A 26,425-nucleotide genomic window follows, 5' to 3' on the forward strand; every position below is an offset into this window, starting at 1 on the left:
ACACTAAACTGCACGTAAGCCGGAAATGTTATCACCTAAAACCTACACTACAAGCTAGAATAGAATACCTTTTATTGTCATTATATACTAAAAGCAACTCCTTTCCAGTGTTGACATGAAATAAGTAGTGCAAAAGAAAAAGGGTGTAAGGTGCACAGTTCTGAGAGCTATATACTAGGGGTGGTACGGTTCACAAAATCCACGGTTCGGTTCGTATCACGGTTTTCGGTTCTGTACGTTCTTGTTATTTTTTCTTTTAATCTTTAACACTCCAGAAATATACTTCAGCATACGATATATAGCTACAATTAGCATATTGAATGCATGTTGCACAATACATGCACACAGTGGCAGTTCTATCTATTGTTTGATTCCCGCTGTCATCAGGTAACATGAAATCCAAAATGTTCCCACACACCAGACTATATACGACGCTGGAGCATCCTCCAGCTCCGGGCAGCCTTCCTCATCTCTCCCACCTGACATCTCTACACGTGACGTGACCAGCAGCACGCCACACGCCACCTGAGGAGCGGTCGGCTCGGCGCCTCTCAAAATCGGACACATCTTTTAAACTGACCTTTGTCGATCAAAGCAGACAGATTCAGCAACTGCACGGCCTATTTCTCGCTTAAAATGTTGTCAGAAACACGTTTCGGTGAACTATTTTCGTAAAATACGAGATCGTATTCAGAACGAGACGCCATTAGAGTCTGTTTTGAAATTCGGGAGCAGCAAGAACCACGTGACGCGTTCGTCCAATCAGCTGCCATGTGTTGCGTTCATCACGCTCATCCCCCTCGTCGTTTATATACCGTCTATGGTCGTTTCCAGTAAGTGTTTTAACACAGGTGTGTAAAGTGGGCACTACGGCAGGAAGTGGTTAGTGCACGTTAACGGCGTACTGACGAACCGTGAGACGCACACACGCTCCGAACCGAGACCAGAGAACCGAGCGGTTCGGATGTTTTTTCATGAACCGTACCACCCCTACTATATAAAAATATAAAGATAGATCTGGTTTTTATGTAGGCTACAGTGTGAAATGCAGTGTGAAGTAATGAAATTGTACAGAATTATTTAATTTTTTATTTTATTTATTTTATTACAGGGACCGTGCATATTAATAAACATTTCTGTCACTATTAGGGTTGGGTACCGAAACCCGGTTCCACTATGAAACGGTAGTATTCGGACCGGATTAGAACGCAAATTTCTGAACCTGAAATATTTCCCCTCTGTCGCTCCGGACAGCGGCAGACTCTTTTTTTCTTTCTCCCTTTTACGCCGAGTGGCGCACGTGCCCGCTCGCGACTCGCGGTGTGAAGCGTGTGTCCGCGCTATTCCCCCGACGTGCACTCTACAGTCACAGCTGATCGACGGCTTTTTGTACACTCTTCGAAACGGACGTAAAAATGTCCCACTTTCTCTGTAGTCTACCGTTAGCTAGCTATCGTAAATGTAGGCTACTTTTAAAATGCCATATTTTCCCTCTGGGCTCACCAAAACGGATGTAAAGGCATATTAACCATTCACTGACTGCACGAGATCGCTAGTAAACATATTACGCTCTGCTAGTCTATCGTTCAGGACCAGACCCTGGAGCCTGGTGGTGGGGGAGTCTGTCCTTTCTAACTCCTCCCTGTGTGTCCAGGCCTCTGGGACACCACCTGAGAGGTTTCTCCTGTGCAGGACATCCCATAAGTCAGGAGAGGTGTAGTATCTCACCAGAGAAGCAAATATGGTCATTTTTCTGCAAAAGAACTGCTAAAGTTTGAAGCTGGTTGGCATACCAAGTCAACAACATTTATTTAGTTCTTACTTGTTAATAGTGTAACTGTTATTTGTTAAATTATTGTAGTTATGTGTTAGGTATTGTAATTTCCCCTTGCGGGATTAATAAAGTATACATTAGTATTATTATTATTAGGTGACTTAGGTTTACTTATTATATATTTAAGTACTTTAAAACGTTAATATATTGTTAAATTTAAATAATTTTCAATAAAAAAAAAAACTCCATAAAAGAGCCTTTCTTTGATGTCGTTTTTCACTTTTTCAAGAATCGGTTTAGGAATCGGAATCGTTTTAAAAGTACCGGTTTGGCATCGGAATCGTAAAAATCCAAACGGTACCCAACCCTAGTCACTATGCCAGAATTAGCCAGAAGGCTATTTTTCATCTGCAGTCCCTAGACAGATGGTGGCGAACCTGTGGCTCGTGAGCCGTATGCGGCTCTTTGCCTGCTCCTGTGAGGCCTTTACTGTGTGGCTGGGGGCTGTGTCATTGGGTGATTGTTGTTTTTAACTTTTCTGAAACATACAGTATTTCAGATAAGTAAAAAAAAAAAAAAAAAAAACACATTTGAATGCATCTGCCAATACATTTGCCAAATATTTTAAAATGGAAAATAATGCAGCAGAGTTTTGAGGACAGATTCTGCAACCTGAGGAAAAAGCGGCCACAGATCACCTTCCTCGTTAACCCTTTCTAGGGCTGTCCTCGACTAAAGAAATTCTTAGTCGATTAACACTTATATGATTTTGTCGATTAATCGATTAGTTGATGTAATCGACAGAGCTGTGCTCTTTGAGAGGTGGTTAAGACTAGAAAAGCACAATATAAATGTAGTTAATTAACCATCTATAAAACTGAGTTTCTCCACAATTAATCCTGCAAAAGCACCACTTTAAATCTTGTGCTTACCAGAAATGTGCTCATAAGTTTCTTGGAAATGAGTAATTAAGCATGAATAAGCATAAAAAATGACTCCTCAACTAAAGAAATCTTAGTCGACTAAGACCAAAACGACCGATTAGTCGACTAATCGACTAAGAGGTGGCAGCCCTAACCCTTTCACTGCTGAATCCGATTGTTTGAAAGCCCCTTTAGTGACAAATGAGTGAGAGAGTTCTTCGAGAGGCCACAACCGAGTTCAAGCAAGACCTGAAAAGGATTGTGGATAACAAAGACTGTCAGGTTTCCCACTGAGTCAATCTAAGTGAGAAAAGCTGCTATGTATTATGACTGTCATCAGATCTGGAAGACACTGTTGCTGTTGTAGTGTGGACGTGCATGTGTTGTGTGGCTTTTTGATATTGTGCGGGGTTTTTTTTTGTGGCTCTTTATACCTAACTGGTTGGCCACCCCTGCCCTAGACAGATGGTAAAAAAAAAGTCACCCTAAAAGAAGGTAAAATTCCACATTTACATTACAATATAACATTAAAATACATTTGGTAAAAAGTGCTATTAAGCTAAAATGTACAATAGGAGCACAGCAGACAACAATCAGACAAAGACATGAACGCACACACACACACACACACACACACATACACACACACACACACACACACGGCAAGAAGCCAGCAGGGGGCAGCGAGAGCAGGTCAAGAGGTTAATGGTAATGTTGACAGTTCTGATTATCAATGAGCCATTTCTTTAACTGGATCTTGAATGTACTGTAATTGTCGATATTATCAAATGTATTAAATATTAAAGCAGCCATATTATGCTGATTTTCAGGTTCATAATTGTATTTTAAGGTTGTACCAGAATAGGTTTACATGGTTTAATTTAAAAAAAAACCCACCATATTTTTGTTGTACTGCAGCGCTCTCTCTCACTGCTGCAGATCCTCTTTTCAGCTGGTCTCTGTTTTAGCTACAGAGTGAGACCTCTTTTCTTCTTCTTCTTCTGTACTATCTGTCACTGCCTGATGTGAGTCGTGCATGCTCAGATTTAAACTGTTTACGGCATAACGTGTCATACTGAAATTTGTGAAATCTATCAAATAATAAACGTTTCTCTTTACATACAATAACAGAAGATGGTAATAATTTCAAAAACGTTGTAGCTATCTATGACGGTTTGGTTGCTAATGTTAGCTCAAAATGCCATTCAAGTGACAGCCTTTATTGTGTTTGATTGCTAACTTTTAGCTAGCAGTCATTTCAAAAACGTTGTAGCTATCTGACTGTTTGGTTGCTAACGTTAGCTCAAAACGCCATTCAAGTGACAGCCTTTGTTGTGTTTGATTGCTAACTTTTAGCTAGCAGTCATTTCAAAAACGTAGCTATCTATGACTGTTTGATTGCTAACGTTAGCTCAAAACGCCATTAAGTGACAGCCTTTATTGTGTTTGACTGCTAACTTGTAGCCAGCAGCAGCAGTCATTCAAAAACGTTTTAGCTATCTATGATTGTCGAGCGTGGAGAGAGAGGTTCTGGAGAATCAAATTTCTTCAAACTCTCTCACGCCTGGGTGTTTTTTTTCATTTCGGTCCAATGTGCTCTCTCATCACCTCCATAGGGAGACCATGAGTGACTCTCAGCTGATGCAATTTCTCCTCGCTAGCTGCATGCATCTCCTCAAAGGGTTTTCCTGTCATAGGGCAGATATCGTGAGGCCTGAAACAGGTAGGGCAACCGTGAAAAAAGCAACCCTGGAATTCCCACCTTCTCTACCGTCTATGACGGCGTATCCGTCTACAAAGTACAGGCCAATCTTTTTTTCCCCGCGTTAGGGCGTGCTGAATGAAAATGTTTTCTGAAAACATCACCCATTCCAACCACTGAATCGAGCTGCATGAGTATTTTTTGAATTGACGCCTGTAGTCGTCAGGCGATGGAATCGCGAGTGCCTTTTCAGGCAGGAAGTTTGTCTGGAAAACCTTCATACACGCAGAGGCTATTGTGATGCAGCTAAAAGGATCCACGCGCGTCTCGCATATGAACTCCTCTCTGAATTTCAGACATCCCTCAACAAGAATGTCAACGTCATTTTTACAATAGTACGTAGACTCTTTTTCAAAGTTGAAGACACCCTGAGAGGCCTCTCTGTACCATCTGTAAAACTCCTCACGCTGAGTCGGTGACATGTTTTCCACCCCATAAGCTGACGGAGGTGGGTAGGCGCCGATGTAGTTTAGATGCGGCCGAGCGCTGAATTTGTGCGGGAAGTGACCTTTGGACTTGTCTGCAAATCCCAAAGCTTTGGGCATTGCGGCGAGTTTCATACCAAGAAACGCCAGAGAGTCGATAAAACGTAACCGGTAATCGGTTTCAGTGAAACTGATAATCTTACTTCCTTGCATCAGAATCGTCGGTGTCATTCCTAAACGGACCATGCTTTTTAGGATCAGGTAACTGTCGAATCCTTTTGCATTGTGCGCAATAAATGTAGCGTTACGATAGTGAGGTCTCCTGAACTTCATGAGAAACTTTTCGACGCAGCCCAGGCCATAACACTGCCATTCTTCACCCTGTAACGATTTTGTACACACTAGGTAGGCATGATGTTCACCGGCCCTGTTGCTAAATGTCTCAAAATCGTAAAAAACTACATTCTGTGTGTGTTCTTCTACCACCTCCAGAGGCCGAATATAGCACATATGTGGTTCTGAATTGTTAGCTTCCTCCCCACAAACTCTACACTTTTCATGCGGGCATTTGTGCTCTTTACACGCGTCGAAAAGGTATTTACATTTTGAACATTTGTGAAACTTCTGACATGTACTGAGGTTTGAATCAGTCAAAGCTCTAGCCTTTTTGTGTTTAACATAACACGTGTGTGTACGGAAAGTTCTATTACAATCCACACAGTACACAGGATTGGTATAGTTATTAGGGCATTCAGGGTCTAGGCAGAGATTACAGTGACCCGGACAATAGTGTTTCTCACTCTGAGAGTAGCTTCTGTAGCAGTAATGACAGACATTAACAACCCCTAAAAACCCTTTAACATTTTTTATTCCGTAGTAGTGGCCTTGAAGCAGGAATAAAAACACGGGATTGTCAGACTTTGGGTAATCTGTTTCAAAATGGGAGATAGCACGATCCTCGGAGGGTCTGTAAAACACTACAATTTTGCGCTTTACTATCTGTTCAAATGTATTGACCTGACTGAAGGCTACATCTGTTTGATCGCTCAGACCCGCGAGATGCTGATATTCTCTAGCCTGCTCAGAAGCTTGTCTATCGGTGAGATCAGGATTGATAAGCAGAGCCAGGCTGATGGCAAAGCATAGTTTATTGTTGCGATTGTGTACTATATACAAATGTTTTCTTTTCTTATTAATGATTTCACAGTCCAAAGTTTTTTTTATTTTTCGTTTAACACCACCACCACCACCTCGAGGGTTTCGCACCACTTGAATAACTAATTCTAGATTGGACTCGTCGTCAATATTTCGGTTAGATTGTATCAAACGTTCCAGTAACCCTTCAAAAACGGTCTGAAAGTCGATACCCCTCTCACTGACTCGAATGATATCGTGTTCTTGAGCATTTTCAGCTATTATTTCGACCTGCACGATGTCATTAGGTCTAACCTCAGGTCTCACTCTCTCTGCTAAGCCGGTAAAATTCCCTGAAACCTCTTGATAGAATCGGGCTAGATCTGGCACATTTCCGAGGGGTGGCACGACCAAGTTTTGACGGAATTCCAAATTGCCGAAGCTATCGCGTCTTCTTGACAAAATGTCATTGTTCAGATTTTCAGCCTGCTGTAAAGCGTCTTCTATAGGTCGAAAGTAATTTTCATTGGGAGGGTCCGTTTGATTGTCTGTTGATGGATGTGGTTCTGTGGCAGTATTATTTAAAGAAGGTTCTGTGTTTGAATTATTCAATTCGCGGATAGCCTCAAGCAGTTGGGTCGGTATGTAATTTACTGGCTCATTTAATTCATCGACAGTCTGAAGTAATTGGAACGGAATTATACATGACTGTTCAGGATCCATTTTGCGTGTGATTTAAAAGAATTATGAAAAGAAATTAAATAAAAATGTCACCCCTTATTACAACTTTTTACATATCTGAAGAATTGTCCGGAAATTGGTCAACAACAATCTGGCGATGTCCAAATTGTTTCCACGGTCTCGCTCCCGTCTCACCCTCTGTTCTCTTTGAATGTTCCTCAGTGCTGCTTCTGTCGTAGAAAAAAAAAAAAATAAAAATGTTTAATCAGAAATTTTAATTTTAATTTAATTTTAATCAAGAAAATAATAATAAAATATATGGATAAAAATTACCTCTGATTCGTTGAGTCCTCTCCCTACAGAGCCTCACTCTGCGAATGCGTCTCCGTACTGGTTCTGTCATAAAACAGAGAAAATACATCTGTAAATAAATATATTTAATTATAAAATAAATGAATAGAATATATATAAATAAAAATACCTCTGATTTGTTCAGTGGTGCGGGAGGTGCTGGCTCTGTTCTCCGGGTGTGCTGCTTCAAACTCTGTTCAATTTGAAAATATACATATATACTCACGTTCAATTCAATAAAGCTAGCTAACAATGTTAACAATGTTAATAAAGTTGTTACCTCCGGAAACCATTCTCTCTGTACACCCCTCCCCTCTCTCTCTCTCTCTCTCTCTGGCTCACCCTCCCTCTCTCTCTCTCTCACACATACACACACACACACACACACACACACACACACACACCCTCGCCCCTCCCTTACTCTCTCTCTCTCTCTCTCTCTCTCTCTCACACACACACACACACACACACACCCTCACCCTCCCTTCCTCTCTCTCTCTGGTTCACCCTCCCTCTCTCTCTCTCTCACACACACACACACACACACACACACACACACACACACACACACACCCTCACCCCTCCCTTCCTCTCTCTCTCTGGTTCACCCTCTCTCTCTCTCTCTCTCACCGTCGTAATATTCATTGTTTAAAATGTAAGGTGGTAAAAACATTTAAGAATTATAATGTAGATACACTTACCCTCAGTCAGTGGGGTAGGAGTTTGAGAAGGGTCCGAATGAGGTATCTCTGTCAAGACTTCAGCTCTGTCCACCTGTTGTAGGGTCTCCAGCGGTTCTCGTCCAATATCAGGAGGAATGATCGATCGGTCATTGCCTTCTTCAGATACATTCAAACTTTGAACATCTTCTGCATTTTCCTCTCCTTCACTCGTTATTTCTTCAATTTCAACATCTGCGTTGGTGGGATTATCTGAGTATATAGATATGGTATGTTCAGTACAGTTAGTTTTAAAAAAAACAATGCTGATACAGTTTTTAACTAAAGCCTCTCTCTAATTAACATTCATTGTTTAAAACATAACCAGTAAAAATTAAACAATTTATGACATACATCTACATTAAGCGGTATAATATTAAATAAAAACTTACCCTCAGTCATTGGGGTAGGAGTTTGAGAAGGGCCCGAATGAGGTATCTCTGTCAAGACTTCAGCTCTGTCCACCTGTTGTAGGGTCTCCAGCGGTTCTCGTCCAATATCAGGAGGAATGATCGATCGGTCATTGCCTTCTTCAGATACATTCAAACTTTGAACATCTTCTGCATTTTCTTCTCCTTCGCTCGTTATTTCTTCAATTTCAACATCTGCGTTGGTGGGATTATCTGAGTATATAGATATGGTATGTTCAATAAAGTTAGTTTTAAAAAACAATGCTGATACAGTTTTTAACTAAAACCTCTCTCTAATTAACATTCATTGTTTAAAACATAACCAGTAAAAATAAACAATTTATGACATACATCTACATTAAGTGGTATAATATTAAAATAGAAACTTACCCTCAGTCATTTCAGGGGGAGCTGTCTGGTGATTAGGAGCCGTTTGCAGAATTTCATTATAACGATCCTGTCTTGAGAGCAGTGGTTGTATAGGACGTCTGAAATGGGTCTCCACTGTTACAATAGATCTATTTGGTTGCATAATTGGCCGGGCATTGATCTGCGGATTTGATGTTTCAGATATTTCTTCAATTTCAAGATCTCCGTAAAAGACAGCAGGGTTTGGATTGTAATATGCACTGATACAACGATCAATCGACTCTGTCGAATAACAGAAAATCTGTGTCATTTATTTTATCTACATCATAAACTTTTGTTGATAAAACATTAGTTGAGAAAACAACCTACCGTAATCTGATTGACTCATATGAATGTCTGTGAATTCATCACTGGTAACTGTTAGGAACAGAGAGAGAGGATAGCTTGAAAAAGAATATTTTCAACACCCTTAATATAATAATAATCATTAATAATATATGACTCACCAGGGAACTGAAGTGATGAAGTCTGCATCTTTTTCAGCCCTCTCCACTTGACCGTCGGTGAATGAATGAACAGCCCTAACCACCGTCTTTTGTGTGAAAATTGAGCGCGATCTCTCGTACATGATTGAGGGCTGCATTTGCTCTTGAAAACGATACATGGAGACGCGGGTAAAAAGTAAAATACAGCGTCTATGCGACTACATGTTTGTGTATGTGTGTGTGTGTGTGTGTGTGTGTGTCAGAGCAGAGGTTGACCCCTGACCTTAGACCCAGTAGACACAGAAACAGTTGCCCCAGAAATGAGGCGCCTTCCTCCGAATCGCGGGAGACAGCTGCTTTTGGTGAGCACTCCGTTCATACAGAAAGAGCTGTAGAAACAAGTTCTGAAAATATAGGGTTTAATATCCATAATAATTTCTCCTTTGCAATATTGTAATATTGTAATGTACTTGGAGCAGCAGAGGACACTGGGAACCGAAAATACGAACCAGAGCGATGCATGCACAGACCCGTCAACATTTTCTACAAAATGTAAAGCCTAATTTGACCCAAGTTATTAGTTATTAAGCTGTTCCATTTAATATAATGATAACACGCTTTGTTGGACCAAGTATGCCAATGTTGCCGTTGGACAATATTTTTGTGGGATGTCAGCTTAAATAGTTTAATAGCTTTAATATTTTTTGTTTGCGGTTCATTCCTATATTATTAAAAGACATTGAATGCAGTAACAATTGGATTTAACAATCTTAAACATAAACTAATACTATAACAAATACTGATAAAGATATTTAACTCATTCAAAACCATCATCTACGTATTTCCTATCACCCTCATTTCTCATTGGTTCATTTAAAAACACGCAATTTCCTGTCTCGATGCATTAATATGCAGTTTCCGGACTCCTCCTCGGTCTGAGACACACCCTCTTTCTGGAAGGTTCTGGAAGGATTGCGTCAGAAACACCTGTCGAACATCAATCAAAATTTTGACAGGTCGTGACCTCTTGACCTGTCAGTCATCAATCAAACCAAATTCCAAGTTGACAGAAACGGACCTCTACTTCTCTCTCTGATTAGCATTGAAAAAAACAGAAACAGTTGTTTGTGTTAACGGAGTCAAAACTCACCAATGGACGCTCCCGTGTCCCTCCTGCAGCGCTGCCTCTCCAGCGAGCGCTCCAGCGAGCGCGCCGCCACCGGCACGATCCCCGCCGAGCCCCCGGAGAGTCCCAGTCCAACAAAGCCAGCAATGCACTCCACACACGGCGAAACAGCCCCTCCAAGGCCGCCCACGCTCCCGCACGCCGCACCGCCAGCCATCGACACGCCCGCGCCGAACCAGGGAGGAGCACCGGCAGGGCCACAAGCATGCAACAGCCCAAGACGCGGCAGCCCCACAGGCCACAGCTCAGAACGCGGGAGCTCCACAGGGCCCACAGCCCCCAGAGGTGAGTCAAACACGCAATTTGACAGTGACCAGATGGTAGTATATTGAGGGCCGCTATTCGTTGGCTCTGTCGTTTCTTCTGTAGCGCCGATAATGTTGAAAATTATGACCAATCACATTATCCAATACTGCCAAAACTTAACATTACCAAACAAAATGAGACCAACAACAATGAGGTATCCTAAAAAAAACACAACATAATGCTCAGTGGATTTTTGTTTTACCTGCCAACTGTGCTGGAGCGATTAACATCTGGTACAGCTGCAACAAAGACGCCTTTACATTATTAGACCATGATGTATTTTATCATTGCAGATTTCAATAATTTAGTCTTTTAAATCAAACTGTTATCACTTTTGGTATTAGGTACAGACCTTTTTTTCTTTGCTGCCATCTTTATGGACTGTTAAAGGACATGACACAGTATACAGGATTATGATAACTATAATACATTCTCATCACACCAGAGTAGAGACAATGCTGCAGTTTAGAGATAAAAATGAGATCCAGAAGTGTGTTCTTATCTGTGGTGGCAGCAGTGATGACTTGAACATATCCCCGGGACTGAAACAGCTCAAGGATTGGCTTACTTGCGTTGGATAAGTGATTCTCGTTGAAATCCCCACAGACAATGATAGGATTGCCATCCATGATCTCCAATGAGTCCAACAGGCTTCCCACGTTTGACAGAAATGACGTCACACTGTAGTCCGGAGGTCTGTACACAGCTGCAATCAAAGCACTCACTGGGGCTTCAACCTTTAGAGCCAAAAACTCAAGGTCAGTGACATTATGTATGTACTGTTTTTCACGTACTTGAATGTGCTCTTTCACATAAACTGCAACGCCACCACCACGTTTGTTGGCCATCTGTGGAACATTTTTGTAGGACAGGTGTCTGTTATGTTTGAACATAGTGTAGCCCTCTAAATGGAGACTGTCTGCAACAAAGGAGCCTTGTAGGTGAGTTTCTGTGAGACACAAAACATCTGCTAGACACAGTTCATGGTGGCTCTTGATGTCATTCACGTGACATGGCAAACCTTCTGTGTTATGGTGAACAATGGTCAGAGTGTCATGTCCGTTCATAGCCTGTGTGATTTTGAGAAGAGGCATCATGTCATCCAAATTGACTTGTCTCATGGTCCGTAGGGCTGCAGTGATTTGTGAGTTTGCATATATTTTACTCTAGTCCATATCCAGAATGTGCAGTCCGCTGAGAGAGGTCACTCTGCTGAAAGCTACGTAAGCCATGCCAGGTTCAAAAATGTGTTTCAGTGACACTACAGCTGATGTCCTTGTCATACCTTGAACCTTATGAATCGTACAAGCAAAGGCCAGTTTAATAGGAAACTGTCTGCCGATGTACACTAGATTGTCTGGTCCTCCTGGTGCTCTTAATTCCTTCCAGCTGTTTCATCATCCATCTTGAGCCTGAGCATAGTGACATGTGCGACACCATTTTGTTCAGAGGATATTACCCTACTAGCGTAGAGAAAGATCCATTCACCAATCCTTGAGACACGTCTATGTTTCTGGTGAGCATGACTCTGACACCTTCAGCTATGTTTAGCGTATCTGGTAACTCATTTCTGTTTCCTTTAAATGGTTTGGCTTGTCGTGCCATTCTGCCCGTCTGTGGATCCTTTTTGTAGTCGTCTGCATCAATCTTGGTGATGTGAGAATGGAGCAGAGCTAACATTGCAGAGTTGTGTGAATCAACTTGTTTATTAGTTGCAAAAATGTGTAGCACATAAGTTGGACACAGTTCTGGTTCAGTGACTGTCCAGCCTGTGACAACAAAGCTCTGTCTGCCTCGGACAACTCCTCTGACTTTTCTTTCACACGGATCCTGTTCAACATCTCTGCAAAGGCAACATCATCCTTCTGACGCATAATCTCAGTCAGAGTGATCATCTGAAAGTGTTCCTACCACAGGTCACATGGGTCATACACGCAGAGAGCCTTGGACTGTCGCACTGGTGGAAGCTGAAAAAAATCTCCAACAGCTATTACCGACATTCCTCCGAATGGTCTCTGACTGCCTTTGATCTGTTTGAGTCTCGCATCAACATAGGCAAAAAGGGGCTTTGAAACCATGGACACTTCATCAATGATGAGGATTTCAGCATTTAACAGTTCAGATCGGACTTCATCCAAATTGTTACCAAGGCCTTGAAATGGAGGCTTTAGGCTTCTCGGAAGTTTGAGTAATGAGTGCAGTGTGGAGCCTGATATGTTGAAGGCTGCAGTTCCAGGGAATGCGGTCAACAGGACAGTTGGGTTTGATATGTCGGCCTCCTCAGCGCGTCTCTGCAGTTTGCACAGTATCTTAGATGCCTCAGAGTAGATGCATTTGATTAAATGTGACTTTCCTGTTCCAGCGCCACCATTGATGTAAAAGAAGAACTGCTGCAGATTTAGGCCACAGATTCGCTTTACGCACCACTCTCTTACTGCATAGAACACACAGGCTTGTCACAATCTGGCTCTCTTGCCTCCAGTTCTTCAATACACTCCAACCTCACAACTTCCAATTCTGGCGCCAGATTACACCATTCATCAATCACACCTCTGTTCTGCTCAAACTCCTCAACAGCATTCTCAATCTCGTCACTGTTTTTCTCATATTTGTCTCTGTTTCGTTTCACAATGTGTTGGACACTCTCCAGATGATCACAACCTGGTAGTTGCACACATCCATTACTGTAAAATGATTCATATGTGGGGTAATACGGTCTTTTCAGTTCCTGCTCTGATCGGTAGGGAACGTACAGTTTCAGTAACATGCCGTAAAACTTCTCAGGACATTTTTCCTTGGATGTGCGGTAAAACCTGATGATAGCAGGCTTATTGTCTTTCCGCCTTTGCACAAATCCCATCTCATTCAGGAGGGGAAAACATTTTTAGATTTTGTCTGTTTGCCATAGACAATTCTGCAAGTAGCTGCAAAATCAGCCAAATACATCTCCTCAAACTCCGGTGTTTCAGGTCTGGCTTTGTACTTGTCAGTCAAAGACGTCATCCACACATCTGAACATTCAGGTGTTGTGTTTTCCAGGGACGAGAGGGGACGACTCATTTTCACTGCGTTGTCATCTGTCGGTATGAATACGACACCACGTGAACACTTCTTCATGTTAATTCCACATGCACGACTCACACATTCCTGAGCGCTAACCTCTCTTTTTTTGGAATACGCCTGCATTATTTACCTCATTTCATCACATTCATTGACGTGGTCTCTATTGGAGTTTTCGATGACTGTTTTGAGATACTCAGAAAGTCCAGATTCTTTTTTGGTAATGTAGCTGGTGAGATACATGATGCACGAATATGCGTTGAGTATATAACTGACATCAATATTGGCATTCCAGGCTTCAAGTAGATGTGGATTATATCCATTTGCTTTGCTTTTTCCACTTCCACTGGATTGATGCACTCACCAGGTCTCGTTATCATTGTGTTTCTGACGGGTGGTTTAGGAAATCCAAATCTGCAACCCGAGCTGAGACTTTTGAAACATGTCCTTGAGTGATTTTTGCTGTGTGTCTGCACTTCTGTGACTTTTTTGTACAGATCAGGTTGTGTATGTGGGTCGGGCAGCTGAGCTGTGATGTATTTGGACACAAAATCTAACACAGTCTGATCGTCTTCTTCAAAAACCGGAGCACCATCAACCCATATGAGACAGTGTATGTGTGGACTTTGCGATGCTGAAACTCAACTAGGTAAAAGAAGTCAACGACTCTGCCTAGGGGCTCTGCAGGAGATAAGAGCAAATCCCTGAATAATGCCTCAACACGCTTATCAAACATGCGCATTGCTGTCACAGGATTGCTTCACAGTATGTCACACTTAGCTGACCCTTCTAAATCGACATCTTCACCTTGCTGCCTTTTTATTGCCTCAATAACCTCAGGCCATCGCATTTCAGCTGCAGAAAACGTACAGAAGAATGTAGGAGTTCCCAACTGTCTGATCATGGCAAAAAGATCTCTTCTAGTTTTCTCCCAATAGGCTGGCGTTCCTCTCAGTGGCTGCATAAATCTGACTGCATTTTTGTTTCGCACCAGTCTCTCCACCTCACGTTTATCTTGCAACATTCCCGAGGTAATATTTCTTCCATCCCTCGTAAACGTTTTTCCTTTCCTGAGCTGTATTGTCATGCTCGATGTTGCCAAATGCATTTCTGTCACAAACTGTGCAAAGAACAAGAAGTTTGTGTCTCTGGCGAAACGATCATCAACACCAAAAAGCCTTGCTTTGAAATACTTACTGGGTGTTAATTTAAGAGGTCTCTCTTCATCCAGTGTGTTTTGACCAGTCGGAAACTGTACAGGGAAAGCCATGGCCTCCAGTTTAGGTGTTTTGAAAAAGCTGACAGGATTATTTCTTTCGGCAGGCGCAACGGAATAGATTCCTTCGCTGAAACATAAAATCTCCTCTGCCACATCACACGGCTGAAGACATGATTCCAGAGCGAAACCACCATTTGGCATTTCACCATCCTGCTCTTCATCATCTCTCTGCTCCTTTGGTTGTTCTCCATCACATGACACCATGTCTATATCCTGTTCATTTTCAGGCTCATTTTCTGCCTCACACAGAGCATTACTCTCACACCTGTCAATTTCCATTAAATCAGTTTAATCATAATCATCTTCCTTCATTGTAGCCTCCACATCATCATCATCATCAGGAAGTGTTGGATCACATAACTCAGCCTCATCTCTGATCGTTATGTCCTCATACTGTGGATGGATCTCTTTGAGTTTATGCAAAGCCTGAATGAGCTTTGACCAATTAACTGTCTGAAAAAGTTGGTGTCCCTTATAACACAATGGTCTCTTCAGTTTTACTCTCATCACCTGAGACTCACTTCTCAGTCTGGGTAAAGCTTCAATCGTTTCCTGCACCTCAGACGGGACACACACAACATTTCCTCTTATTAGTCCCTGGCACCCTTTAGGAAGAGGAATAATCTTGGCAAATGCTATACATCTGGATGCGAGATGCCTTTCCAATATGTTGAGATCTGACAGCTCAGGTGGGATGTCAGCAAGCATTAAGTTGTTGGCTACAGCGAGAGCTGGCATAGCTCCATCTTTAAGATGATCATGACAGGTGTAACAGATCCACTCACTCCTTCTCTCATCACGCGCCTTGCAGTGTTCACAGCCTTCATCACAAACATGCATGTACTTCCCTGTCAAGCACACTGCAACTATATGTGGATTTTTGACATAATTTGACCTTGTGCAGGGGCGGACTTGATTTGGAAACAAGTCTTTGTGGTAGTGCAGACATAAGTGGGACCGGCCTTTATTTGTGATCTGAAAACAGAAATGGCCTCTTTCATTTAAGAGTTGTCATTTTCTCTGTCACTCTCACATGTTTGTCGATTTATCCATCTGTATTTCCTTTTTATTTTATTTGCACATCTCATTTTAAACAGACTTCTAAACGGAACGTTGTTCTTATATTGGTCTCGCATTCTTTGTCTCATTAGTTGGCTGTCTCTATCTCTGAAAGTTTGGTCATTTGCATAATGCTGAGTCATATAAGATTGCATATAACATCGCCGCCTCACTCTGAAGTCAACTACATTTCTGTAAAACATTGTCATTCTTTCTCTTTGTTTCAGTCTAAACTCAGGGTTTTGTTGGCATTGGGCCGTTATATAACATTTTTTCTTTGCTTTATATGTTTCATTTGAAGCATAGTTTGTCCTTTCTTTCCTTTTTTGATTCTCCTTTCTTTGTGATACCTTTTCAGAGAGCAATAGTCTCCTCTTAATTTTTCTCCTTTGCTGTTTATTAAGTTTTTTCAGTTTACGCGAGACGTCATCACTGGCCACAGTATTTATCAATGGAGCAGTCAAGTTTGACTTACTCTCAGTAGCATTGTGTGATGTAACAGAATTCACACTGAATTCAGTTGATGGTTCTGGTTCAGTTTGACTATCATCAGGCAATATGACATGAACCTCTTTATGTTTCACTGACGATACAGACGTGATGTTAGTGGACACTCCCTGTAATATGTTATCAGAGACATCTGTTGCATCAGTGTTTACCTTTGAAATAGTTGAGTTTGAATCATTCAGCGCAGCATCATGTGATGCGACACAATTCGAGCTGATCTGGCTAGACATTTCTGGTTCAGTTTCCATAGGAGTGAATACTTCATGTATAGATTTGTCACCGATGTGTGCACTAAGGCTTGTCTCCTTTTGACGAGCAGTTGATACAGCAGCAGTGTGAGTTGTAGGCTGACTGTCTCTGTCTGAGATAGCAGTATTCAGGATGGCCGTGTTCACATTGTAAAACTCCACAGGCTTCAACTCATAGTTACAGGACGACTGTGTACCCAACATGTTAGTGTCAGCATGACAGCAGTACCAGGAGTGTGAGAACCAGGGGGGAGGGGCAAAGCTTTGGCTGTTCAGGAGTGTGGATAAAAAAACCGTATCTGCCAGACTTTGTTCTGAATATGGCGATGCATAATACTCTCATCAGCAACAGACCGTACTGGACATCGGATAGCAAACAGCTGAGTCCTGCCTCTTGGTCCATAAAACTGTCTATTGACCCACCTAAAGGTTCTCCTAATGTGCCATATCTAGAAAGTTGTTCCATGTCCACATAATGTGTATGCGTGCGTGCGGGAACTTCAGCAGGGAGCTCGTCAGTAGTCAGAAAGCTGTGATTAACTCTTTCTACCTGTTCACTTGTTGTACCCTGAATCTCCTTCGACCTCTGCTGGCGCAGGCTTGCAGCTTGTGACTTCTTACTCTTCTTCGTCATCGTTGATATGATCCAAAACCACAAATCTTGTTTTACTTTTATTGTAGACAATCAAGATAATAAACACAATATGAATCTCAGGATATTTCTATGAACTTATCAGGATAAGGTTTAATAATGGTGATTTATATCTCAAAAATATTCTATTAATAATTATTTTTAAGGAACGCACTAAGTGGTCAAATAAATGTTTTCTCACAAAATCTTTTCAAGCCTGTAAAGTAAGAAGTAAGAAGTACTCTGGTGTGACTATATTTGTAGTCAGAACAAACCTTTTGGTACAGAGCTCCACAGCAACACCGTCCAGGAACAACTACAGTTCTTTTCTAGTATAAATATAGATTTGGACTTCAATTTATTGTTATGTACATGTACAAATAGTTCTTTAATGATATACTTTATAACAGCAAATTATATATTTGGAAATGTACCAGATTTAATGTTGAATTAGTTTTTACAGTCCAATGTTTGTGATAAAAATGTGTGTTATGTATGTGTTTCCAGTATTTTCAATTCATTTAAATACTATTCTTAATTTATTTAATTATGACTGTTACCAAATAGAATATATTAAAACAATATGGATAACAATACAACAATTAGGTTTCTGCCAATTAAAAAGATCAAATCAAATGTGAGAGAGAGACAGGAGTGGTAGAAAAAGTGTGATCAGAGAAACTCACAGAACCATAAAACAGAATGATCAGGTACCAAACAACCTGTAGAACCAAAAACAGATACCAGTAATCTGTAGCTTCAAAACCAAAAAATATCAAGTAACATGAATATGGCAGCAACCAGAGCAAATGGGTATGATATAATGTTTGAACCAGAACCAAAGGGTAACTTGCAACAAGTGCAGAACCTAATGTAGATAGAGCGGGATAGAATTAGAGGGATAGAATGATAGAAAACCTCAAATTTAGATTTAGATTTGACAGGAGAGATAGAAAACCTTATATTAAGGGATGAGTGGGTAGAGCGTGATAGGAGAGAGGTAAAAAGAACCTTCAACATATAGAGATAGAAGGAGATGGAGAGAGAGAGGAGCTGGAGGGCAGCAGCAGCACACCTGGAAGACAAAATGGAAACATGCATTACACATGATTCAGAACAAAACTCCTATTAAATCAAGAGTGACTGCTTTGAATATGTGAATAATTTTACCATCAAGGATGGAATACAGATTATTGACATATCCATATTGGTGTAATGGAATTTAGCTAACAGGGGTTATAGTAGTGTCATTGTTTACTATAACTTTAGTAGGCATCTTTAGGAAATCACACTGTGTTAAATCGGCTAAGGTTGCCTAATATTACGATCCTACTGCTGTGTATTTTCAAAAATTAGTACTTTGACAATATTTCTCATGTCACAAAAAAACACTGAGTGAATCTTGTGTTCCTGATGTTATCAACATACTGTTACAGACCCTGGGTAACTGGGTAAATCCTGCCCACTCTGCCGGCGATTTGATTTCACCCTGCAGATCAGTCTGAATGATCAGTCTGCATGTTTAATTCTGCTTCACTTCACAATTTTGCGGGAACCAATCACAAACTGGCTTATCCACCTAGCGCACTATTGGCAGGTTTAACACAATCACGATATAGAAGCGACGGCAAGCAGCTTCTTTTTTACATTCAACAAGCCGGCCCCCGAAGCGCAGCAACCCGTTGATGCCGCTGTCGCTGCTAAATCACCCGGATCGTTGGTCTGATTGGTTGAAGGACTATCCAATTGCGTACAGAGTCATTTGAACTATGCCCGTTGATCACGCCTCTTGTGCAGTAGAAAATACAAATCTATTGAGCTTGGCTTGGTCTGGTGATAGCCAGACTACTGAGTCCCAGCTCTCTGGAGCTCTGAGCGCTGCTGTGTCCTGGAGAGCACAGTGGTGTCAGTGTCCACGGGAACTGCCAGTAGACTTTTTTTGTGTTTATAAAATATACCTGAATTCACGAATATATAGGGTGTTACTACAAACATTCATGTAATCGTACTTTACCGAATACCATTGTTTGACCTTCAAAGCTTTGGTACTTATCAACTGAGAATATTAAAAGCTTCAGCAGCAGCAGCTGAGATGGACGAAAGCACTTAGCTGACATTAGCAGCTTAATACCAACAAAACACCACAGTGACTTTCAGCCTGCATGCAGGTTTAAAAGAAAACACGAAGATTCGAATGCCAAAATTGAAAATTGAATGCCTACCCATAGAATTAATACTGGGATCCAGCCCTAGTTGCAACATCTTTTGTATTAGTGCATTAGTATTATTAGTTGGAGCGTGCAGTGCGTGCTTGACACCACTGTTTACAGAACGCTGTTGTTTAGCAGTGTGGACCCTCACATCGTTATAGTTAGGGTTTTAGTTATCGTTCTTGGTGTGGACGACCCTTATCAGTATGAACAGTATGCTATCAGATATGTACAGTAACGTTATAGACAGTAGTATTGTTACTTACTGCTGAACAACTTTCAAGGCAACACATGTCATAGCAAAATTATCATTTGTGTGCGTGAACTTACTGTCGAATCACCACAAAGTCACCAACAGTAATGGTAAGCAGCAACGTAGACAGGAACCAGCCAAAAGCATCTGGGGGAAAGAGGGAAGGATTTTCAGTTTCTTCTTTAAAGAAGAAAAACCATAATAATAACCATTTGCAACAGTCATTTATTTCATTCATCAGTTATGACCATTTCTCTGATTTGTGGCTAGTGTAAGCTAAATATTCAAATTCATTGTGATGCCCATGTCATGCCCCACTGTCCTAGCACCTATGAGCAGTGGTGGAACAAGTATTCAGATCATTTACTTAAGTAAAGTACAAACACAAATACCACAGTGTGAAAAACTCCACAACTAGCTGAAAGTACTCATTGTGCAGTCAAATGTTCCCTGTGTGTTTTCCCATTATTTGATCTGATGTATTAATATAATACATTAATTAATTAATATTCCTGCTGCATTAATGTGTATGTTGCATTTTACTACTGTAGATATACAATGTAAGTCCTTTATACTGTATACTGCTAATTTTATCGACAGCAATGCATCATACTCTATCAGATCATATGTTTGTAGCCATACTGTCAAGTAAGAACAACATATCTCTACAAAGTAAACTTTTCATGGTATCAGGAATACAACACCCCATTTTCAGTGAGCTGAGAGAAAGAGATGTTCAGTTTTACACCAAAAAGACAACGTTACAGCTCATTTCATTTCAAGGTGGACAATGTATTTCCTTATTTATTATCAAAGTGTTAACAATGTTACGATGTAGGTTGACAACTTCAGAACGCATTCACATTGCCAAGTTGGCTGTCACACGGTGCAGTGAAAACGCAGTTTTTTTCAATTAATTTTGAATGGGGTGATGCATTCAGGCTGCAGAAAAAAAACATCTGCATCCTGTGGCAAAAAGTTGAGCCCAACTTTCTGAGAAACACAACCCCACATCGTGTGAGAGTGCCGTACAGGAAACATCACTGCCTCTATCACTGCCACAAGAAAGTTTTAAAAAGCCAAACACCAGCTGTGAACTGCCCAGGAGTTGGTGGAACAGCTGAATGGCACTGTTTTAATTTCTCTGTGAACTGAAGCTGCCTTCATGCGCAGTCAGAAATGGCCAGATCTGTAAACAATCTGACGGAAAACATTAACAGTGAAATAAATATAAACTAGAACTGCAAGCAGTTATGACGGGGCCCAAGCCACCCACGCCAGTCGCCCCCGACGCCCCAGGGAGCGTGCGAAAGCAGAACCCGAAGCCCAGCGGCGGGGAGGCAAACGTCGATAAATATCGAGAGGCATGAGCCGCGACGTCTGCGGTACGTTGCCGTTGCAATCGTAGCGGTCAACAGTTCACCTCCACGCATATACAGACCACCTTTAAGAATTCTCTAAAACACACAAACTTCTTAATGCCCCTGACCGCAGGAGACAGCAGAGAGAAATGAGAGAGTGACCGAGAGGGTGGAGGGGGGAGGCAGGTGTGGTAGTTGAAGGAGCAGGGGAGGTGGTCACATTGTTGCAAATGGTGTCATAGGCGCCGATTTATGTTTTCCTCCGTGGGTGCTTCGTGGGAAATTAAGAATCAATGACACCAACATAACCAATCACACTATGACAGACTCTCCACTTAGCACCAACTGCAATGTTTAATTGCACGGTATCGGCTCCTATGAATGGTGTTGATTTTGGATTGAAAAAGTGAGAGAAAAGAGTTGCATTTGTCCACTGTGAAGGTTTAGCAACTTTGTCAAGTGGGTTAAGAAGTTTGTTTATTGTAAAAAACCAGGGGAGCACACAAAAGTAAAAACCAAAATGTAAGGGTAGGAGGCAAACATCAGCAATTATTGAGAAGTGTGAGCTGCAAGGTCTGTGGTACATTTCCATTGCAAAAATCCCATTAACATTGAGTAAAAGGGCCAAAACTGGTCTACGTTGATTATAGCGCCCCCTAATGGCCAATCTTCGCCAAATTTGGTACTGAGCCTCAGAGCCCCATGACGAACGAGCACCACAGGTTTCGCGTTGATTTTATGTACTGTGGCAGAGATATTGCATATGCAAAGTTCCCATTCAAATGCATTAAGTTATTGGCCATAACAAATAAACGTTGATTATAGCGCCCCCTAAAGGCCGATCTTCGCCAAATTTGGTACAGAGCATCAGAGTGGCATGTTGAACAATGACATCAAGTTTCTTGGTGATAATATTTCATTTGGCCAAGATATGATATGATACGTGTGTGGTAGCTAGCTATGAAAATTTGTTTGGTCGTCAAATGCGCATACTTTAACGTAGCAAAATTCCTTGAGTAACTTTTTGGTCAGGTCCATCTGGAGATGCTACCTACCAGGTTTCGAGCTGATCCGTCGCACGGCCTAGGACGAGTTCGAAAAAGTTGGTTTTGCGCATTGTGCGATATTGCGATAAAGTTTGTAAGCAAAAATGGGCGTGGCCTATATCACGTGATTCAGCTTGATTCAAGGAATACGGGGATGTATGGTTTTCTAATGTGCGATGTGTGATGTGGGAGATAAAGGCCAAAAACCATTATAGCGCCACCTAGTGGTCCACATGTGTAAGTTTTGGTAAGTGTGGTCCATGACCCATTGTCTATCTACCCTGTAAATTTAAAGTTGTTCACATTAGTGTAAGTGGTGAATCTAGACTTGGGTCCCATAGGCCACGCCCACTTTGACCCCTCAGTACCCCACTCTAGACCTGGCCTCAGGAGTGTCCCTAGATGGTGCCCATCAAATTTTGTAAAAATCGGATGAGCCGTTCATGAGATATAAACTTTTTGTACTTGTAGCGCCCCCTAGTGCCCAATCTTCATAAAACGCGTGGGGCACCTCCAGAGGGTCATAGCAAACAAGAATCTAAAGTTTGGCGTTGATAGCCTTTATTTTGGCTGAGATATGGCAAAGTTGGTGTTTTCATAGTTAGCTACACAAATTTGTTCGTGCGTAATATGCGTAATTTTTATCCTATAAAAAATCTTTTATTACCTTTTTGTCAGGTCGGACTGCAGATGCTAGGGTCCAAGTTTCGTGCAGATCGGTCGCACAGTCTAGGAGGAGTTCGAAAAAGTAGGTTTTTGATAAATCGCGATTTTTCACGCATAAAAGTCTAGGCGGAAATGGGCGTGGCCTATATCACGTGATTCAGGGGGATCCAGGGAACGCGTGGATGTATGATTTTTGAATGTAGGGTGTACGGTGTGGGAGTTATAGGGAGTTAAAGAGCCAAAACGCGTTTTTTCTGCTATAGCGCCACCTAGTGGTGGAAGTGGGTGACTTATTGTGCCTGAGGTCCTTGCGGCGTTTGGGACCAGTCCTGAAAACGGCAACCCCCCACCATGTACGGTTTAGGCTGTAGTCGGAGTTTTACGCGGAGAAGAATAATAATAATAATAACTAGAACTGCAAGCAGTTATGACGGGGCCCAAGCCACCCACGCCAGTCGCCCCCGACGCCCGGGGGAGCGCGCGAAAGCGGAACCCGAAGCCGGGCGGCGGGGAGGCGAACGTCGCTAAACGTCGAGAGGCGCGAGCCGCGACGTCTGCGGTGCGTCGCCGTCGCAAAAGTAGCGGTCGACTGTTCACCTCCACGCGTGTACGGACCGCCTTTAAGAATTCTCTACAACAAACAAACTTCTTAACCCCCCCTGACCGCGGGACACAGCTGAGAGAAATGAGAGAGTGACCGAGAGGGTGGAGGCAGGTGTGGTGGTTGAAGGAGCGGGGGAGGTGGTCAAGTTGTTGTAAACGACGTCACAGGCGCCGATTTATGTTTTCCTCCGTGGGTGCTTCGTGGGAAATTAAGCATCGATGCCACCGACGTAACCGATCACGCTACGACGGACGCTCCACTTAGCACCAACTGCAATGTTTAATTGCACGGTATCGCCGCCTACGAATGGTGTAGATTTTGGATTGAAAAAGTGAGAGAAAAGAGTTGCATTTGTCCACTGTGAAGGTTGTAGAAACTTTGTCAGGTGGGTTAAGATGTTTGTTTTATTGTAAAAAACCAAAGGAGCACGCAAAAGTAAAAACCAAAACCTAACGGTAAGAGGCAAACGTCAGTAAATATTGAGAAGTGTGAGCTGCAAGGTCTGTGGTACATTTCCATTGCAAATATCCCATTACAATTGAGTAAAAGGGCCAAAACATGTATACGTTGATTATAGCGCCCCCTAATGGCCGATCTTCGCCAAATTTGGTAATGAGCCTCGGAGCCGCATGCCGAACGAGCACCACAAGTTTCGTGTTGATTGCATGTACTGTGGCAGAGATATTGCATTGCAAATTCCCCATTCAAATGCATTGAGTTATTGGCCAACACAAATAAAGGTTGCTTATAGCGCCCCCTGAAGGCCGATCTTCGCCAAATTTGGTACAGAGCATCAGAGTGGCATCTTGAACAATGCCCTGAAGGTTCTTGCTGATAACATTTAATTTGGCCGAGATATGATATGATACGTGTGCGGTAGCTAGCTATGCAAATTTGTTTGGTCGTCAAATGCGCATACTTTAACGTAGCAAAATTCCTTGAGTACCTTTATGGTCAGGTCCATCTGGAGATGCTACCTATTAGGTTTCGAGCTGATCCGTCGCACGGCCTAGGACGAGTTCGTAAAAGTTGGTTTTGCATATTGCGCGATTTTGCGAAAAAGATTTTCAGCAAAAATGGGCGTGGCCTATATCATGTGATTCAGCTTGATTCAAGGAACACGTGGATGTATGGTTTTCTAATGTGCGATGTGTAATGTGGGAGATAAAGGCAAAAAACCATTATAGCGCCACCTAGTGGTCCACATGTGTAATGTTTGGTAGGTGTGGTCCATGACCCATTGTCTATCTACCCTGTAAATTTAAAGTTGTTCACATTAGTGTAAGTGGTGAATCTAGACTTGGGTCCCATAGGCCACGCCCACTTTGACCCCTCAGTACCCCACTCTAGACATTGCCTCAGAAGTGTCCCTAGATGGTGCCCATCAAATTTTGTAAAAATCAGATGAGCCGTTCATGAGATATAAACTTTTTGTACTTGTAGCGCCCCCTAGTGACCAATCTTTGTAAAACGCGTGGGGCACCTCCAGAGGGTCATGGCAAACAAGAATCTAAAGTTTGGCGTTGATAGCCTTTATTTTGGCCGAGATATGGCAAAGTTGGTGTTTTCATAGTTAGCTACACAAATTTGTTCGTGCGTAATATGCGCAATTTTTGTCCTATCAAAATTCTTTTCATTAACCTTTTGTTAGGTCGGTCTGGAGATGCTACGGTCCAAGTTTCGTGCAGATCGGTCGCACGGTCTAGGAGGAGTTCGAAAAAGTAGGTTTTTGATAAATTGCGATTTTTCACGCATAAAAGTCTAGGCGGAAATGGGCGTGGCCTATATCACGTGATTCAGGTGGATCCAGGGAACGCGTGGATGTATGAGTTTTGAATGTAGGGTGTACGGTGTGGGAGTTATAGGGAGTTATAGAGCCAAAATGCGGTTTTTCTGCTATAGCGCCACCTAGTGGTGGAAGTGGGTCAATTTTTGTGCCTGAGGTCCTTGCGGTGATTCAGACCATTCCTGAAAATGGCAACCCCCCACCATGTACGGTTTAGGCTGTAGTCGGAGTTTTAGGCGGAGAAGAATAATAATAATAATAATAATGAAGAGGAAAAATCAGTAGAAAAACAATAGGGTTCTACAGCCCTGCTGTATGAACGGCATAGCTTTGCTATTGCCCGTTCTTACAGACTCGGGCTTGGACCCCTAATAATAACTAGAACTGCAAGCAGTTATGACGGGGCCCAAGCCACCCACGCCAGTCGCCCCCGACGCCCGGGGGAGCGCGCGAAAGCGGAACCCGAAGCCGGGCGGCGGGGAGGCAAACGTCGCTAAACGTCGAGAGGCGCGAGCCGCGACGTCTGCGGTGCGTCGCCGTCGCAAAAGTAGCGGTCGACTGTTCACCTCCACGCGTGTACGGACCGCCTTTAAGAATTCTCTACAACAAACAAACTTCTTAACCCCCCTGACCGCGGGACACAGCTGAGAGAAATGAGAGAGTGACCGAGAGGGTGGAGGGGGGAGGCAGGTGTGGTGGTTGAAGGAGCGGGGGAGGTGGTCAAGTTGTTGTAAATGGCGTCACAGGCGCCGATTTATGTTTTCCTCCGTGGGTGCTTCGTGGGAAATTAAGCATCGATGCCACCGACGTAACCGATCACGCTACGACGGACGCTCCACTTAGCACCAACTGCAATGTTTAATTGCACGGTATCGCCGCCTATGAATGGTGTTGATATTGGATTTAAAAAGTGAGAGAAAAGAGTTGCATTTGTCCACTGTGAAGGTTGTAGAAACTTTGTCAGGTGGGTTAAGAAGTTTGGTTATTGTAAAATACCAAAGGAGCACGCAAAAATGAAAACAAAAACCTAACGGTAGGAGGCAAACATCAGTAAATATTAAGAAGTGTGAGCTGCAAGGTCTGTGGTACATTTCCATTGCAAATATCCCATTACAATTGAGTAAAAGGGCCAAAACATGTATACGTTGATTATAGCGCCCCCTAAAGGCCGATCTTCGCCAAATTTGGTA

The 26,425-nt window shown here is 42.3% G+C and overlaps 1 long non-coding RNA gene across 1 annotated transcript; it reads right to left on the reverse strand.

Annotated features, from left to right (window-relative positions):
• Positions 1–460: 460 nt before the first annotated feature.
• On the reverse strand, positions 461–15,443 carry LOC118495668. Its single transcript, XR_004898168.1, has 3 exons — positions 15,189–15,443; positions 14,577–14,580; positions 461–470 (listed from the first exon to the last, which is right to left on the reverse strand). It is a non-coding gene; the product is annotated as an uncharacterized LOC118495668 (long non-coding RNA).
• Positions 15,444–26,425: the final 10,982 nt, after the last annotated feature.

This window comes from Sander lucioperca, chromosome 8 (genome assembly GCF_008315115.2).
Source record: "Sander lucioperca isolate FBNREF2018 chromosome 8, SLUC_FBN_1.2, whole genome shotgun sequence".
In the NCBI taxonomy this organism is placed as follows: Eukaryota; Metazoa; Chordata; class Actinopteri; order Perciformes; family Percidae; genus Sander; species Sander lucioperca.